This window comes from Equus caballus, chromosome 7 (assembly GCF_041296265.1).
Source record: "Equus caballus isolate H_3958 breed thoroughbred chromosome 7, TB-T2T, whole genome shotgun sequence".
NCBI lineage: Eukaryota > Metazoa > Chordata > Mammalia > Perissodactyla > Equidae > Equus > Equus caballus.
Window position 1 is genome coordinate 7433642 of NC_091690.1, and position 18577 is coordinate 7452218.

At 36.4% G+C, this 18577-nt stretch overlaps 1 protein-coding gene across 25 annotated transcripts in view; it reads right to left on the reverse strand.

The window, feature by feature from the left end:
* Positions 1-18577, reverse strand: part of MTMR2 (myotubularin related protein 2) — a 102147-nt gene that overhangs the window by 40279 nt on the left and 43291 nt on the right. For 4 of the 25 annotated variants that reach the window (XM_023646433.2, XM_070272667.1, XM_070272671.1 and 1 more), the window contains one exon: positions 4165-4231. The exons of the other annotated variants lie outside the window; for them this stretch is intronic. The gene's annotated coding sequence lies outside the window, so the exon portion shown is untranslated. The remainder of the gene's footprint in view (positions 1-4164; positions 4232-18577) is intronic. 25 annotated transcript variants of the gene reach the window in all.

Genomic DNA, 18577 nt, shown 5'->3' on the forward strand with positions numbered 1-18577 from the left:
CAGTTGTCTAGTAGTCACATTAAAACAGCCAAAAAAGAAACAGGCAAAATTGATTTTAATATTTAATCCAATAAATCAAAAATATTGTCATTTCAACATGTAATAAATATTTTTAAAGTATTAATGAGACATTTTATATTCTTTTATTCATACTAAGCTTTCAAAATCTGGAGTGTATTTTATACTTACAGCAAATCTCAATCCAGACCAGCCACATTTCAAGCACTCAGTAGCCATATCTCTAGTGGTGCCAGTATCAGGCAGTGCTAATCTAGTAAATCTAATTTTTCATGATAATCAAGTCATTCCCTGGTTCAAGTTAGGTGCTTAGGGAGGATTAGACAAAAGGTTAGACATTATTGCTACAGCCCAATGCTCGCCTAAGGCAAATAACAGAGAACAAATTAATTCTGCTCAATAAATTTGAAATCGAAATAAATTCATACTTTTGAAAGTTTAATAATTGGTTTCATAAAGTAACCTTAATGCAATACCCAAAGAACTAAAATATATATATACACACACACATATATTTTTTATATTCCATTTTAAAACTCAAAAAAAGTCACATTTTTTAATGGTATCTAGTTGCCAGTTCCTGATATAGTCTTTTATGTAGCCACAAAACAAAGAAAAGAAGAGAGAAAGTGGGAGAAAAAAAATGAAGGGAGGCAGAAAGAGAGGGAGGAAGGCGGGCCTATAAGTTGCAGAAAAACTGGATAAAAACTTGGAATACGCAAATATATAGACTTCCTGGGTTCAAATCGTGACTGTGCCACATGCTACGGAGGTACTCTTAGACAAGGTGTTCAACCTCTTTATGCCTCATTTTCCCCATCCATAAAATTGTAATAATTATAAATGTACCCAACAAAAGGGTTGTTATAAAATTTAAATGAATTAATATATTTACAGTTTTTATCAGTGTTGACACATCATATATACTTAATAAGTGTTCTCTATTAATAATAATAAAAATTCAGACTAACAAGCTGATTGCCAAAATCTGGTAAGAATTTCTACTAGTTATGAAGACAACAAAATTAGATAGAAAGATAACATAATAAGTAACACACAGTATACTGAAAAAAAATCACACAATGCTATTCATGTGAAAGATCACACAAAGGAAGATGCTTTCTCCTTTGCCCATTGTCTACCACCTAATTTGGAAATACAAAGATTACGTCCCTTACAAAGCTGGGCAGCAGTTCCTATATTCCATAGGCATAGCTTCTTGTAGCTGTTGTATACCTTCTTGTAGCTACAGGATTGTTCCCTATGACACTTCCTCTCTTTCTATATTTCCACATTCAGAAAGAAACTGCAAACCCCAGAAAACGTGTGTTGTATACAGGAGTGAAGAGGAAGATAGTTCTGGCAGAGGCACATGGTAACATAGGAGGTGTAATCTTCATAAGTAAAGCTTTATAAAGTGAGAAAAGACACAGGGAAACTCATACAAGTAGTGCATGTTGAGAATCACAGGCTCTCTTAGACTCTCTCTAACCAGAGAGCAAGGCACTGAAGAGAAGCAAGACAAGATCCTATCTTTGTCTACAAAAGCTGACTAGATGACAGACTTTAATAGGCGTATTCTAAACGTTATACATAAACAACTTACTTTAGAGCTGAAGATATAAAAAGGAACTCAAACAAGTGAACAGAACGGGGCCAAAGGCAATCCAGACCCTTTGTTTGTTGGCAAACACTGATTCTGAATAAACCTACCCATAATCAAACAGAAGAGAAAAAATAGGGCCTAAAAAAAAAGTTTATTTGACAAGGAAAAGGAAGTATCAGCCTAACGGACAACAAAGGAACAGTCTTGAAAATAATTCCCTACAGGCATTAGGAGAAATATTTATAAGCAATTTGGCAAACTCAAAAGGAAATCAACCATATACCCTAAGAAATAGAAACAGAAAGCCACAAGGAGAGACACACTGAGACTAAGAGAAATGGGTAAGATAAGGAATAATTGCAAAAATTAAAAACATAATAGCAGAAAGAAAAATCTGTTGGAATTAATAAAGAACTGAACTGATCACTCAGAAAACAGCATTTATGTTGAGGGCAAACATGAAAAATGCTCTAAGAACTTATAGAAAAAGAACAGAGATAGAAACCATCAGGGAAGATAATAAGGAGCCAATAAAAGAATTCTATTTCCTAAGGAAAAAAATCAAAAGAGAATAGGAGCAATAATCCAATATATAATTAAAGAATATGCTTTTGAAATGAATACTTTCTAAGAGTGTTGATCAAAATAGTTTACCATGTTCCACATAAAAACGAATGAACAAAGACACATCCAATGCATCTCAGCCAATTTTTTGGAACTGTAAAAATAAAAGACGAACTATGAGAATATAGGCCTAAAAAAGAGAGAGAAGTCACATACAAAAGCAAGGCTAGCGTCAGACTTATCAGAAAAGCTGTATTCCAGAAGACAATAACAAAATTTTATCACATCATTGAAGGAAAATGCTGTGACCTCTCCAAAAAGTTTCATGTTAAGTTATCCTCAGATATGCCAGGTCCTCAAAAATGTAACACACATGTCCTGCTTTTGAAAAAAGAAAAAGAAAATTACCTGAGGCAGTAATTAAGCTGAAAAAGGGAAACTGAAATTAAAACATATACAAGAAATTTGTAGTGTATAGTAAAGACTTGTTTTATATCCTAAGTACCCTCCTGCCAAAAAAACCCAAGTACTGCCACTATACTAACAGCTCTGAGTCTTAGTGTCATCATTTATATTATCAAGATAACATTAATAGCCACCTTATAGGTTTGTGAATACGAATGAGATAGTTGCATCATAAAAGGATTTGCAAAGTACTATTAAAATGTAGGAAATACTTATTATTCACTTAACAGAAGCATCAACAGAAGTTTTCACTGTCCTTCTCACAACAGCCTATTTACATGGTGCTTTGTTCCTCTGCTCTAAAATACACAGGAATTTGAGACAGCATGTCATAAAGAGAATCATAAATCTCTCTAACTCTATGACTACTAACTTCTAAATTCAGCTACAGAATAGCAAACATCTTACTATTCCTAAAGAAAGCAGCAAGAGGAGTGATGTCAGCATCATGGCAGCAAAAGATGTCCTTCATTTTTGTTGCCCTTTAACATCTAAAACTTGGCATCTGTCCATAAACAAAAGTGCCTCTGTGGGATCTATGGAATTCAGCACCATAGGCCAAGGGACCCAGAAGGAGTCTCATCCACTTGTGCATCAGGTAACAGGCAGACAGAAACTAATGTGGGCTGTGGAACCAGCAGGAGCCTGTGAACTGACTCCAAAACCTTTTGGCTGTGACCCCTGGAAAACACTGACTTGAGCAGATACCTACAGATGAGAAAGCCTTTACAGAACTCCAGGTTTCTAGAGGAGAAGTTCCAGCACTCCACCAGAGCAAAAAAATACAAGCCTGGATTCATTAGAGTGGGTAGGAGGAAATTTGCCAACATCACCTCTCCCTCCAAGGCATAACAGCTTAGAGAAAGAGGAAGTTGGGGATCCCTCCCACAGGACAAAAGGAAGAGCAGTGAGTGAGCACCCAGCTTCCCCAGCTGTAGGGACACTGCTAAAGAAACCCATCTCTTTTCTGCAGTTCCAGAGTATTAAAGCAAGAGTTCCATCCCTGGAGGAAAGGAAGAGTTCAGGAAAGAAGCAGACAGGAATATCAGAGCATCAAAGGGATATGGTTCTCTGCATTCTATCTCCAGCAGGAAGCCCCCCCATGACACTAGGGAAAACTTCACCCAAAGATCCCCACATCTGATCCATGGGAACGCCAACACCCCAAGTGCCAAATCTATACCCTCCCCACTCTGCGGCCAGCTCCTTGAACATGTTCCCAAGGGAGGATGTCAAGAGCAAGCTCAGGTAGACAGGGAGGGTATGCAGAAAAAAAGCCAAGAAAACAAGCCAAGGTCTGTCAGCAAGGGAGAAACCACAATCTTGAGCTGCAGCACCACCTTTGGGACAAAAAAAGAGACGCTACCAACAGCAGCCTGGTTCCCTGTAAGGTCAAGAAAAGACATACAACCTTAAGAATTCTGCCACAAGAGGGAGCAAGAAGTGAGTATGCATTCAAGGTCAGAGAAAGCCCCAAAATATAAGCAGGACCAATGAAAAGTATCTCTCACCTGAAGGCAGCAAGTAAAGATTGGTGGAGGTGACTGTCACTTCAAATGGCAAAACAGCAATGTAAAACTACAAGGAAAATGAAGAATCAAGGAAATAGGAAATTACCAAGAGATCATCATAATCCCTCAACAACTGAACCCAAAGACACAGAGATCTGTGATTTACCCAAAAAAGAATTCAAAACAGCCGCTTTGAGGAAACTCAATGAGCTACAAGAAAATAAAGACAATTCAACAAAATCAGGAAAACAATACATGAACAAGACGAGAAATAAAGTGATAAAAATCATAAAAAAGAACTAAACACAAATTCTGGAGCTGAAAAATTCAGTGAATGCAACGAAGAATGCAAGAGAGAGCATCAACAACAGAATTAACAGGCAGAAGACAGAATCAGTGAGTTAGAGGATAGGAACTTAGGAACAGTCAGAGGACAACAAAGGAAAAACATGAAGAAAGCCTATGTGATCTATGGACATCATCAAAAGAACCAATATCAGAATATGAGGAGAACTGGAGTTCCAGGAGGAGAAGAGAAGGGAAAATGGGCAGAGCTTATTAAAAGAAACAGTGGTTGAGAACTTTCCAAACCTGGGGAGAGAGTTGGACATCGAAGTTCATGAAACTAATAGATCACCCTATTATTTCAATTCAAAATGATCTTTTCCAAGATATATTATAATGAAACTAGCAAAAATCAAAGACAAAGAGAGAATCTTAAAAGCAGTAAGAGAAAAAAGACTGTAACCTACCCCCACCCCCCTGAAAAAAAAATCATTAGGCTATCAGCAGATTTCTCAGCAAAAACCTTACAGGCCAGAAGAGGATGGTAGGAAATATTCAAAGTGCTGAAAGGAAAAAATGCCAGACAAGAATACTCTATCTGGCAAAGGTATCTTTCAGAAACAAAGGCTTTCCCGGATGAACAAAAGCTGAGGGACTTCATCACTACTAGATCTGCCTTACCAAAAATGTTGAAAGGAGTTCTTTAAGCTGAAATGAAACGATGCCAATAGTAACATGAAAACATACGAAAATAGACAACTCACTAGTACAGGTAAATATATAGCCAGATTCAGAAAATTCTAATTCTGTAATGGGATGGCGTGTTAACCACTTAACTGTATTACAAAGGTTAAAGGAAAAGAGTACTAAAAATAACAACGGTCAGTTTAATTCCTTCATAAATACACAATGTGAGAAGATGTAAATTCTGACATTAAAAACAAAAAAGGTTCAAAGCAATCCCTATTAAAATTTCAATGGCATTTTTCCCAGAAATAGAAAAAACAATCCTAAAGTTTGTATGGAACCACGAAAGATCCCAAGTAACCAAAGCAATCATGAGAAAGAACAAAGCTGGAGCCATCAAACTTCCTGATTTCAAACTATATTACAAAGCTATAGTAATCAAAACAGTATAGTACTGGCATAAAAACAGACACATAGGTCAATGGAATAGAATACAGAGCACAGAAATAAACTCATGCATATTTGGTCAATTAATTTATAACAAAGTTGTCAAGAACTTACAACGGGGGAAGGATAGTCTCTTCAATAAATGATGCTGGCAAAAGTGGACAGCCACATACAAAACAATGAAACTGGACCCCTATCTTAAACCATACACAAAAATCAACTCAAAATGAATTAAAGACTTGAACACAAGATCTGAAACCATAAAACTCCTAGAAGAAAACATAGAGGGTAAGCTCCTTGACACAGGTCTTAGCAATGAGTTTTTAGATTTGACAACAAAAGCAAAGGCAACAAAAGCAAAAATAAACAAATGGAACTACATCAAACTAAAAAACTTCTGCTCAGTAAAGGAAATCATCAACAAAATGAAAAAGCCACATAATACATGGGAGAAAATATCTGCAAATCATATATTTGATAAGGGGTTAATATCCAAAATATATAAAAGAGCTCACCACTCAAATAGTGTGCTTGGAAATTTTTATAGTAAAATATGGGGGGGGGGGCAGGGAAAGTGGCAAGGATTTTAAACTTGAGCAGTCACATAAAGGAAAATCACTGATAGAGGTAAACAGCATAATCAAAGAGATGCACAAAACTGCATATAATAAAGACAAAATGATAATAATCTAGGAGAGAAATATCAAAATCCTAGATTAATCTGTGGAAGTAGAAATAAAGAAGAACATGAGATACTTTTTGGAAAAAGTAACCAAATTTGACCCTAGGCTTATAAAACAAATACAAGCAAATATTTGAGTAATACTTGATTACTCAAAGAATCAAGTATACTTGAAGAACCACACTTTCAGATATGTCAGTAACGGAAGAAGAAATGCAGATTTAAAGAAGGAGTTAAAGTCAAAACAAGAAGGCATGTCAAAAAACCCCCAGGGCCTACTTTCCTAAAATGGGGGTTCGGAAAGCAAGAGAACAAAGCCAGACTGATTCATTAGGTTTTTCTGCATTTACATGGAAATATCTTTAGTACAGAAAAAATTAAACCACCCTCAGATATGAGAGGAAGAGAATAATCCTCTCCTGGAGAAACCCCTTGGAATCCATAAAACACTTTCTCTTACTGGGCCAAAATAATGTTACTAAATGACTATCTACTCTGTATCCTATCAGATACATTAGATCCCGGCCTGCCTTGGGGAGCTCTGGCTATATCAATAGATAAGATTATACAAGGTCTACTCTTTGATAGCATTTAATACAATATTTAATCCTGTTCTTATTATCAAGAAAAGTCTATCGATCATAATTAAAATCTTACTGGTGGGAAAAAAACCCACACAGACTGAAATTTATAATGCTTTTTTATTTCTAAAACATAATCCATCCAGTTTTACTCTCTTCTCAACCATATTTTTTGCCCATTTTCTTCCATGCTCTCTTTATCAAACTATTTTCAAACTGCTCAGTAACTTTCCATGTGACTTTAACCTATCTCCCTCTCTCTCTGATTAGGAAATTACTATAAAGGAAATTCAGAAACCTTGTCTATAACGATCTGGAAGTTGGCAAGTTTATGGGTCAGTTTTCACATGCAATGTCAGATGATAGAAAAACAGGAAAGAAATTTTCTAAAATCTGCAAAACACTAAATTATAATCACCTGAAAGGGAAAAGTGAGTCTGTGGAAGTTACGAACTATCCTCCACAGTTTCTTTATGTACTAAAATTGTGAAGGAAAAAATAATGAACTTATTATTCATTGGATAATTCTACTAAAGAAAACTGTTTACATCAATTTTACTTTATTCTATTTTTTATACAACTTGACTGACAAACCACAAAGTAAGCAAATGAACCATACAAACAAAAATCTGAACAGGGTAGAGCCACAGACTGGCATCTGGGGTGGATCTTATTGGTTATATAATCGAAAGTACATCCAAATTTGAGCACAGGGAAGCTCTTTCTTTTTATAGCACCACTAAGGACAATTTGGTTTTCAGCTGAAACCACAATTAGCAAGTTGGATAACATTACATCACCATCAATGATTCAACAACAAGAAAAAAGGACAAGTATCTAAAGAGGAACAGTCTGGAAAGCAACATTTAATGCTATGGGTTGAACTGTGCACCCCCGGTTAAAGACAGGTTGAAGTCCTAACTGACAGTACCTCGGAACGTGAACTTTATTTGGAAATAGGGCCATTGCAGATATAACTGGTTAAGGTGAGGATATACCGGAGTAGGGTGGTCCCCTAATCCAACATGACTGTTGTTCTTATAAGATGGCCTTGTAAAAACACAGAGATACAGGGAAAATGCCAGGTGAAGATGGAGGCAGAGACTGGAGTGATGGGTCTAAAAGCCAAGGAACACCAAGGATTGTTGGCCTTCACCAGCAGCATGGAGAGAGGTATGGAACAGATTCACTCTCAGAGCCCTCAGAAGGAACCCAACTCTGCCAACACCATGATTTCAGATTACTAGCCTCCTAAAAGCAAAAATACTGTTTTTCTATATTCTACTCAACACTTCTGACACTAGACATGTGAGTGTTTCCATACCAAGCAATTCTCCAGTTCTCAGGAGACTCCAACTAAGGATCCTACAATTCAGTCATTACATTACAGAGTCAGCGCAGACCCCACAGGGTAAGGGTTCAGTCCCACAAGACCGCCCACCACTTTAAACACCAATCTCTGGGACCATAAATCAAGTGTTCGCACGACCCTCTCCTCTGGTTCGATAATTTGCTAGAATGGCTCACAAAACTCAGGGAAACACTTTATCTATATTTACCAGTTTATTATAGAGGATATAAGTCAGAAACAGCCAGATGGAAGAGCTGCATAGAGCAAGATATGAGGTAGGTGAGTCTATGGAATTTCCATGCCCTCTGTGGGCACATCACCCTCCCAGCACCTCAAAGAGTTCACCAATCCAGAAGATCCCAAAACCTGTTCAGTTAGGGTATTTCTACAGATGCTTCAGTACTTAGACATGACTGATTAAATCACTGGTCATTGATGACTAACTCAAACTCCAGGTCCTCTCCCCTCCCCATAGATGGGAGGGGGACGAAAAGTCCCAAACCTCTAATCATAAAGTTGGTTCCCTTGACACCCAGGGCCCCATCCTTAAGGGCCTCCAAAAGTCACCTTATCAACATAAACTCAGATGTGGTTGAAAATGGTGTGTTATGAATAACGAAACTTTCACTTTTATCACTCTGAAACTCTTTCAGGAGCTAGGGAGAAAAACCAAATATTATAATAAAAGATGCTCCTTTGGCTCTTATCACTTAGGAAATTACAAATATTTTAGAAGCTCTGGCCAGGAGCTGAGGATGAAAAGCAAAATACATATTTCTTATTATAACACAATATTACACTCACGAACTGTGAGAATAAATTTTTGTTGTTTCAAGCTACCTAGTTGTCAGTAATTTGTTACAGCAGCCCTAGGAAATGAATACACCTAATATCAAGAAAAACTTTCAAAATTTGAATCTTAAAAAGTTGTTCATTACTGCCAAAACTTGGAAACAACTGAAAAGTCCTTCAGTAGGTGAAAGGATAAACAAACTGTGGTACATCCATACAAAGGAATATTACTCAGTGATAAAAAGAAATGAGCTACCAAGCAACCAAAAGATATGGAGGAAACTCAGATGCTTCATACCAAGGAAAACATCATCATGACCTGGCCCAGTTAATGCAATGTTTTTAGAAGATCATTACTCATTTAGCGCTCATAATACCCCTGAAAGAGAAGTAGTATTCTTATTTGCATTTATAAATGGGATAACTGACCCTTATAGAAGTTAAGCAACTTTTCCAAGGTGACATATACCTTGCAACAGCAGCTGAACTTGAACAGATGTATGACTGTACTAAGACTATGATCTAAGTCAGATGTATGACTGTACTAAGACATGATAGCATCCCAGTGCAATTGTATAGCAAGCAACTGATATGAGGAGATCAGAGGCTAAGAAAGAGATAAGGACCAGAGCTAAAGATGTGGGAGTCAATCATAAAGAGAGAATAGCTGAAGCCATAAGAAAGAAGGGGCATAAGGAAGAAATGAGACGGGGGTTAAAGGATAAGCAAGGGATGAAGGACACGTTAGGGTCACCTTGGTTAGCTAAGGAGAGAGGAAGAGCAAAGTACAAAAAGGAGAGCAGTTGGAAAAGAAATGAACCATAAATTATCTCCAGGTTTGAAAGCTGGAGTCATCATCTTTGACTCCTCTCTCCCCCTAATCTGCAATATTCAGGCAAACTTAACACGTTCCATCCACAAATACATTTTTTCAAATCTGTCCTTCACTCTGTATTATGTCATTATTTACTTGGAATTGTTGGAACAGCCTCCAAACGCGTCTCCTTGTTTTCATTCTAACTGCCTCTAATTAATACCAGCTGTTTGTGTATCCATAGCTACCTCTACCCCTCCCCATACAATTCCCAAAATACGGGTATTTATACACACCATTCTGCCCTTGATTTTTTAATCTATCTTGAACATATTTGCATATCCACAGATGGAGATCCACCTCTTCTTTCCAAAGACTGTATTCACTTGTAAACATACAAATTTATTTAACCATCCCCCTGCCCCCGAAAGGCATTTCTATTGTTTTTCAGACTTTAGTCATTACAAATTTGAGAATCAGTTTGTCAAGTTTTAACCATATTATTTACAGAATAAGCAAGAACACAGCAGAGTTTTAAAGTTTCTTCATACACTTTCTGCATACACATTAAGTTTATTCTTGGATATTTTAATTGTTATTATAAATAGGATCTTTCCCTCCCTGATATATAAGTATTTTCATAATAGAAAGATGTTGATTCTTACATATCAATTTTGGCTTTTAGTATGCCTTGTAAATTTTTGTTGAAAGTTGGACATGATGTACTAGGTAAAAAGAGCTGAGACAGACAAGCCTTTAGCGATGTGGGGATGAGGTGTGAGGTGAGAGGGAAGTATTCTATAGTCCTATGATTGAGTCCTATAGTCCTCAGTATTTTAGTGAGCTTGTGCCCATGGGCTGGGACAATCTCAAGTGCTTCTTTGTTTTTTTCTCCACTGAGGTAGGACGTGATGGGCAGAGCAGATTGGAATTGGGTATTTTCCTTCCCACAGGTCAGTTAGGCTCTGACAAAAGTTGGTAGGCTAGGTTGGTAAAACAGTTTCTCTTGAGGGCAGGCCTTTTTATTTTTTATTATTTTTTTAAAGATTTTTTACATTTTTTTCCTTTTTCTCCCCAAAGCCCCCCGGTACATAGTTGTATATTCTTCGTTGTGGGTCCTTCTAGTTGTGGCATGTGGGATGCCGCCTCAGCGTGGTTTGATGAGCAGTGCCATGTCCGCGCCCAGGATTCGAACCAACGAAACACTGGGCTGCCTGCAGTGGAGCGCGCGAACTTAACCACTCAGCCACGGGGCCAGCCCCGAGGGTAGGCCTTTTTAAGAAGAAGAAAGTGCTCGGGACATATTTCAAAACGGTTGCTTTTCCTCTCCCTCTGCCAAAAGCAAGAGATTTTTCTCACTTTTCACTGTAAGAAGCTGGGAGGGCTTCTGTAGACAAAACTCACAAAAGTATAAAGATCCCCCTAAAACTGGGGCCCCCTAGGGTTTTCAACTCTCAGATTTCTCCACACTGAGCCTTCAGCAATTTGTCAATTACAATCTAAGTTTTCCCACTCCATACTAGTTCCTGAGAGGGTTTCTGCTGTTGGGTTTCTGCTCTGCCTGTCTCTAGAATTTGAGGGGAAGCTGTGTGCCTCGTGACCTCAGTTCTCTGAGAGATCTAAGAAGAGTTGCTGATTTTCAACTTATTTTGCATTCTCCTTGCTGTTAGGACAGAGTGATGACTTCCAAGCTCCTTTTTAAAACCAATCACTTGATTAAAGCCTTTTGTTTCTAATAATATTCATTTGATTTTCTTGATTTCCAGGTAAAAATAATGCTTATTTTGTCTCTTCCTTTTCAATAATATGCCTCCCATGTATTTCTCTTATCTAATTGCATTGGACAGTATTTATAAACAATGCTAAAAAACACTGGAATGATAGCAGGTTGCCTTGTCATGTTCTTTAATGGGAATACTTCTAGTGTTTTAACATTTTAATATTAAGCACAATCTTTACATCAGTATTTACCTATTCCTTTTTAATTAAAAGTATTAAAAATCTGGGGGCTGGCCCCATGGCCGAGTGGCTGGGTTTGTGCGCTCCACCTCAGTGGCCCAGGATTTCACTGGTTCAGATCCTGGGTGCGGACACGGCACTGCTCATCGGGCCATGCTGAGGCGGCGTCCCACATGTCACAACTAGAAGGATCCACAACTTAAAATATATACAACTATGTACCAGGGACTTTGGGGAGAAAAAGGAAAAAAATAAAATCTTTAAAAAAAAAAGTATTAAAAATCTGGAATAGATGTTGAATTTTGTCAAATACCCTTTATTAAATGCCTTTTCTGTGTAAAGTCATGTGCCACACAATGATGTTTCAGTCAAAGATGGACCACATATACAAAGGTGGTCCCATAAGATTAGTACCATATAGCCAAGGTGTGTAGTAGGCTATACCATCTAGGTTTGTCTAAGTGCACTCTATGATGTTCGTACAATGATGAAACCGCCAATGATGCATTTCTCAGAATGTATCCTTGATGTTAAGCAACGTATGACTGTATAAAAAGGTGATCACATGGAACCATTTGTAGCTTCTAACAGAAATTATATCAGCAGCACTTTTACTATGCTCAGCCTTGAAGTCTGAAACACTTCATCTTCTCCAGAATTAGCTTCATGTTAATAAGTATTCTAACCATTTAAATATCCTTTAGGCACATACACTTTTCCTTATCTTCTTACTATCAACTGAATACACTCAATATTATTCCTGTTGCTTCATGAGTATATTCAATATAGTTTTACATTTATCATTTTTTCATACTTTCTAATTTTTAAATAATCTCCATTTATGTTTCTATTATAATTATTTGGCTCTTTTTACTAAAACTTTTAACATACTCAGAACTTTTACTCTTTTAAGCCTTAAAGGGGTTAATAATATCTGCAACAGTATCTGCAAATCATATCAAAATAATTACAACCCCAATAAATATGCTATAGACTACTGGACAGTATCGTAGCAAGACCCTACTTACATAGCCTAGCCAAGTGCTGACATCAGAAGCTTGTGAGTAGAGTTGAGGCCTTTTACTCTGATACCCAACTGTATAATCATAAAAATTCTATGCAGAAACTTTTAAGGAAGAGTTTTTGTGTACCAAATACTAAGAGTAATAGAGTAGTAGAAGTACTGGTGGTTTTTAATTTTTCCTTAATTCTATTTCCAACAAATTCTTATTACACTGCATCAATTTTATAATAAAAAAAACTATCAATGTTATTATAAAAGATACAAAATTTTACAAAGGATAGTTAATGGTAATTTTAGAGAGAAAAGTTTCAGTAAAATAGAAACCATGAAAGGTTGGACAGAAGTCATTTTCCTACTAAGGATGGAAATGAGAAAACTGTGAACATTTTCAAATGGATTCTGGTGGCTCTTTGATAAAGGAGATGAATTAGTGACTGCCTTCTGTCTCACTTCCAAATTTTCCTCATATAATTTCTTCAAGGTTCTTTTCAACATTGTTATCTCTCTGATTTTTATCTAAATATCTCCTACTAGAAAAAAAAATCTTAATGGGCTGGAAGGGTCAGAGATGGGGCTGAGTCTATGATTAACAGGCTGACCGTATTTGTTTCACTGAAGAGCAGAATACATTTCAGATGTGTGAGCAGCATGAATGGAAGTGGGAATAAGTTCATCATGTTTAAGGGACTATAAGAAGACTCCCTACCTATAGAGGTGGGGTTATGTTTGGAAACAGCTGGAGATATAGGATGATCACTGTGATGGGACCAAACATGAAAAACCCTGAACATAAGACTTAGAAATCTGCATTTTCAACTATAAGAAACAGGGATCCCCTTGAAAATTTTTGAACAGGGGTATCATACTATGAAAGTCATGTCCGAGGAAGATTAGCCTTACGGTAGTACATTAGCTGAATCAGAGAAATGCAAACCTATAAGACATAAGAACTAGAGAACTATTAAGGATGGGAAGTAAAGGGGAAAAATGAGCATTTTTTAAAAGATATGACATTTTGATAAAAGGGAAAATAACTCAGTATTTCTCATTCTCTTCCACTGATTCAGTCAACAAACTTTTCCTGGGTACCTTCCACATTCCAGATACTAAGCTCTAAGGATACAATAGGGAAGAAGAATAAGATACGTCTGCTCTCAAGGGGCTTATAGTAATATTCTTTTTATTTTTCCAATGTTTATTTTTCTTTAAAGTCTTGTTTTCGTAAATGCCCTCCAAATATTTTCTTGTATTTTTAAGTGTAGTAGCACTTTATTTATAACATAGACTGTCTTAGAATGTTCTGTCCTTTCTTCCCCCCAGGTATATCATCATTACAGTATCTATCACACAATAATCACTGATTTCCCACTCTTTTCCCACAATATGACTCTAAGCTTCAGGCTAGCAGAGACCATGTCTTACCGGACACTTTTTCCCCAAAACACTCAGGAAATTTCAAGAGAGTACAATGAAAATAAATGCACAGATTTATGTGGAACTATGAATAAAAATACAGAATTTCCTTCTTTAGTTTCCCAGATGTAGGTGATGGGTAGTTTCAAGTTTCAGTCAATTAGAAGTGCTCCTCAAACTTTTCCATCAATTAAATACAGCAAATGAGAGGACAAATGTTTCCAGCCCCATGGAGCTTGAGGATACAACTGGCCACAAGTATAAAATAGCTTTTAAGTCACATTCATTGAGGCACAGTTCTATGCACTAGGAATATATCTAAGGTTTCTGCCTTTGTAGAGCTTAATTTGAAAGAGGTCACATAAACAGAAATCAAATAAACAAGAAAAGGTCTCTACTCACCATTTTAGCACAATAAAACTTTTGTTTTTATTTTTTATAAATAAAACTTTTAAAATTTATTTTTTACTTAATAAAAATAAACTTTTCTTAGATGCTCATCATCACTAATCATCAGGGAAATGTAAATCAAAACTACACTAAGATATCACCTTACACCCGTTAGAATGACAAAAATAACCAAAACAAAAAGTGACAAATGTTGGAGAGGTTGTGGAGAAAAAGGAACCCTCATACACTGCTGGTGGGAATGTGAACTGGTGCACCCACTATGGAAAACAGTATGGAGATTTCTCAAAAAATTAAAAATAGAAATACCATATGACCCAGCCATCCCACTACTGGGTATCTATCCAAAGAGCTTGAAATCAGCAATTCCAAAAGTCCCATGTACCCCTATGTTCACTGCAGCATTATTTACAATAGGCAAGACGTGGAAGCAACCTAAGTGCCCATCAACTGATGATTGGATAAAGAAGATATGGTATATATACACAATGGAATACTACTCAGCCACAAAAAAGGTTAAACTGTCTCATTCACAACAACATGGATGGACCTTGAGGGTATTATGTTAAGTCAAATAAGCCAGATAGAGAAAGACATTCTCTCTATGACTCCACTCATATGTGGAAGTTAAAGATGTAGACAAAGAGAATAGATTAGTGGTTACCAGGGGAAAGGGGGTTTGGGGGGTGGGCACAAAGGGTGAAGTGGTGCACCTACAACATGACTGACAAACAATAATGTACAACTGAAATTTCACAAGGCTGTAAACTATCATAACCTTAATAAAAAGTAAAAAAATAAAATTTTATTTTGCAGTTAATATTTGGGGATCTTATTTTAAAATTCCTTCCTGACACAAGTCATAAAGATATACATTTTCTTATGAAATTAAAAAATCAAAAAAAAATTTTTTTTATTTTCAATTTTAGATTTTTAATCTAATAAATTCAATTTCTGTGTATGAGTGAATTAGAAACCCAACTTCTTTGTTTTTCATTTCAATATGGCTAACCCAGCATGGATAACCAAATAGTTCATTCTTTCTCCACTGATTTGTTATATCATCTCTGTCATATACAGAATTCCTACATCAGTCTGTTCTTGAACTCTGTCTTGTGTCTCACTGATCTATTCCTGTTCTAATTACTTTAGCTTTATATCTGATTACATGAATTCCCCCTCTTCATTTTTCCTCTTAGGTATTCATGACCTTCTACCTTTCCATATAAATTTTAGAATCAGTTTGCCAAGTTCTACAAGACAAACTTTTGAATTTGGTTTGAAATTACATTGAATTAACAGAAATATTGAAAATATTTGACATCTCTTGGCTATCGTGTCTACTCATCTATTTATTTAGTCTTTTTAGGTTCTTTAATAAAATTTTACAACTTTCTCCATAAAGTTTTTCCATATCTTGTATTAGACTTATTCCTGAGTAACGTAATTTTGTTGCTCTTGTGACTGGAATCTTTTTAAAATCACTCTATCTAAACATTTTGGTAAGGTACAGAAGCCTGATTTTTTTTTTAAGTTATCTTGTATCTAGCAACAGTGCTGGTAGTTTGCATACAGATTTTTCTTAAATTTTCTGTATAGACAATCATCTATAAATAATAAAAGTTCTGTTTCTTTCTTTCATTTCTTATTTTACTGGCTAGGAATTTGAGCACAATGTTGAATAAAAGTGGTGGTAGTAATCAGGTTTCCTAGTTTAAAGGAAACGCTTCTAACATTCCCCCATTAAGTATGAGGTGTATTCTGAATTTTGACAGATATCCTTTATCTGGCTAAAGTTGTTCTTTTCGATTCCTAGGTTCTTAAGAGCTGACATGGGTGTGAGGAGTGGTCGTGCTAGTCATGAATAAGCGCTAACTTCAATCATTTTCCCTCTGGCTATTGAAACGATTATATGCAATGGACACTGTTCACTGTCTACCTAACATCTGCTCTGCGAGCCTGATTAGATTTGCATACTCAGAACACGTCAGTATTACATTCATGTACACACTCTAGATAAGAAATAATCCAATTAGCTCTGACCTTTGCTTTATAAATAAAATATGAATAACGTAACACAAATTTTGAAGGGATAATCACATTTGCTTGATTTAAGCCTATTAAATATTTCAAGATAAGAGCAGATGGTTAAGAACAAAACCCAAAATAGTATAACTTTTATCTCAGTTATATAATATATATTTATATATACATAAATTATATATAAGTTACATATTGTACATAATATACGTATATTCTGAGATCAAACAGGCCTTCTAAAATAAAGAGATAAAAGACATAGATACAATTCCATTTTAATATTTGACTCTGCATTATAGAAAACATTGATATAAGCTCCCCATCACAGATACCACAAAGGAAAGGAAATACTACATAGCTTGACTTTTTTTTTTTGAGGAAGATTAGCCCTGAGCTAACATCTGCCACCAACTCTCCTTTTTGCTGAGGAAGGCTGGCCCTGAGCTAACATCCGTGCCCATCTTCCTCCACTTTATATGTGGGACGCCTGCCACAGCATGGCGTGCCAAGCGGTGCTATGTCCACACCCGGGATCTGAACCGGCAAACCTGGGGCCGCCAAAGTGGAACTTGAGCACTTAACTGCTGCACCACCGGGCCGGCCCCCACATAGCTTGACTTTTAATTTATCTTTTAATCACCAACATTTAAGGGACATACTTTATTTAAAGTCCAATGCTATACAAGTTACACTTCATAAATAAATAGAGCTGTGCATTTGAATTTTAAAACACTCTATTTCATGGGATTTATTCTTCAGTCAGCAAATAAATCAACCAGACACAAGTTCCCCAGGTTTTTAATTCCACTAAGTGTCAAACTTTAAAAACAGCTTCTTATTAAAGAAAGTTTGATTTTAAAAATTGAAAATTTATATAAAAAATAATATGCATTATTAAAAATTCTATGAGGGCTGGCCCCGTGGCCGAGTGGTTAAGTTCGTGCGCTCCGCTGCAGGCGGCCCAGTGTTTCGTTAGTTCGAATCCTGGGCGCGGACATGGCACTGCTCATCAGACCACGCTGAGGCAGCGTCCCACATGCCACAACTAGAAGAATCCACAACAAAGAATACACAACTATGTACCGGGGGGCTTTGGGGAGAAAAAGGAAAAAATAAAATCTTAAAAAAAAAAAAAAAAATTCTATATGAAAGGATTCTTTTTAAGTTTTTTAAATGAAATTAAATAGGTTTTCCTGCCAAGTGAAGATGAGATGAAGCAAAGAGAAAATGCTCTACAAGTACATCACTGAGGCAGCAGGAGTCAATTTACCAAGCCTGGATTTGTGCTCCATTTTTCAGAAATACATCTGCTGGATTATATCTGTACATGCCTTTTTCCACAACAAACAAGGCTAACAAGGGGATAAAGTAATACAAATAGAATTCCACTTGAATAAATGCAAGTTCAAGATATCTAGAAGAGTTCCATAGCCCCAGTGATTTTCCATTCTGCTTCGCTGATGCAGGAGCAACAAATCGTGTTTGAACAAGAAATCCTCAACAGCAGCTTTCACATTTAGCTGTTAATCTACTAAGACAGTATCTTTCAAGAAAGTGTCACTGTGTGGTATCTGTAGCAGAAAACTTATACAGTTTAATATTTTTAATGAAATTGGATTAGCTTTTCAATGCATTGTGTTTTCTGTACTTCTCTGTAAAAGCTGTTACTAAAGAACCTTATAAAATGTTGAGGCTCAGGGCAGAGATAAACAATGAGGCCATGTGGAGAACTTGAAGCCTAGAGGTTACCCAACTTCACAGCATCTGTGAATGATGATTTTCAAAACGACCACACCAAGGCCCTCATCTCACACATAGAGCCAAACCATGGATGGTCAAAAAAGCAACACAGAGCTGCCCGCAGTTAGTACCACCTATAATTAACTAGCACATCACCATTTTATGGCCACTAAAGGTATACACACTAAAA